The 1,237-nt window shown below is 36.5% G+C and overlaps 1 non-coding gene across 1 annotated transcript; it reads right to left on the bottom strand.

The window, feature by feature from the left end:
• Positions 1–203: 203 nt before the first annotated feature.
• TRNAL-CAA (transfer RNA leucine (anticodon CAA)) lies at positions 204–315 on the bottom strand. The gene is made up of 2 exons: positions 278–315; positions 204–249 (listed from the first exon to the last, which is right to left on the bottom strand). It is a non-coding gene; the product is annotated as a tRNA-Leu (tRNA).
• Between the last annotated feature and the right edge of the window lie 922 nt (positions 316–1,237).

Raw genomic sequence — 1,237 nt, 5'->3', positions numbered from 1 at the left:
AAAAATGGATTAAAAGATTGAAAAGTGGATTAAAAGGTTAAAAAATGGATGAAAATGTTAAAAAATGGATTAAAATGTAAAGAAAATGGATTAAAAGGTCAAAAAATGGATTAAAATGTTAAAAAATGGATTAAAATGTAAAAAAGGGGGTTAAAAGGTTAAAAAATGGGTTAAAATGTTATTTTTGAGAAGGAAAACTGATGTGTCAGAAGTGGGATTTGAACCCACGCCTCCATTCGGAGACCAGAAATCCCCAGGTTGAAGGAAAGGAAATGACCTTGAGTCTGGCGCCTTAGACCACTCGGCCATCCTGACACTGTCCAAAGCCTTCCTCACCCTCCTCATCCTCAATCATTCATCTTTCCATATTTTGCTCTTTCTTATTTATTTTTATAACCCGCTAGATTTGCATTAATTTAATTTTTTTAATGATGGTAGAACCTTCTTCTGGCTCTTTTTGGTTCCTCTGTTTCCATCCCTGGTCCACGTTGTCCACTCAAGAGAAGAATTTGTGTTTTTAGAAGACCCAAACTAGTCTGATTTACACTTAAAAACGCCACGATTTGGGTCATCACCTCTAAAAATGAAAAATTAGGAGAAAAATGGAAAAAGAAGAAGCACTTTCACATCTCACAACAATCCCTGATTTCATTTAATTTCACACCAACTCCATTTTATTTCCAATTTTGGGGGTTTTAGCCCATTTTTTCCCAATTCTTCACACTCTTGGAAGTCTCCTCCACCACTTTGCAAAGCTCAGGAAGGTCCCTCAAAGCCTTTTTTTGTTGTTTCTCCTGATATTTCTCCTCAGAAAAGCAAAAACCTCTAATTTCCACCTTTTAGCTCCGAGGTCGTTGTGAAAAGTTCCCCTCCTCGTGTTAATTACGCGCCTTAATTAAGCAAATGCAATAATTAACCTCGGAATGATTGAAATCAAGGAAATGGAGAAGAAAAGGTGGGTTTGGAGACAATTTTTGAGGGGTTTTCATTGGATTTAAGTCAAGTTAAAAATAAGATATGAGGGTTTTTAGGTTAAGTTAAAAAAAAGGTACTTTTTTGGGTCTAATTCCATGTTTTTTGGGCAAAATAAGAAGAAAATCTTTATGCAAATTCTGGATGAGGGAGAGTCGTGTCATAAAGGCTTTGTTGCAGCTGCATTGTCCATCCCTCATTTGAATATGTCCACCTAGATGAGAGCTACAGCTCTGGTGGGACATCTTTGAAGAAGGAACATTGA

The sequence above is a fragment of the Antrostomus carolinensis genome, unplaced genomic scaffold, assembly GCF_000700745.2.
Source record: "Antrostomus carolinensis isolate BGI_N321 unplaced genomic scaffold, ASM70074v2 scaffold46123, whole genome shotgun sequence".
NCBI lineage: Eukaryota > Metazoa > Chordata > Aves > Caprimulgiformes > Caprimulgidae > Antrostomus > Antrostomus carolinensis.
Note: the sequence above shows the minus strand (reverse complement) of the source record. Positions and strands in the feature narration are given on the sequence as shown.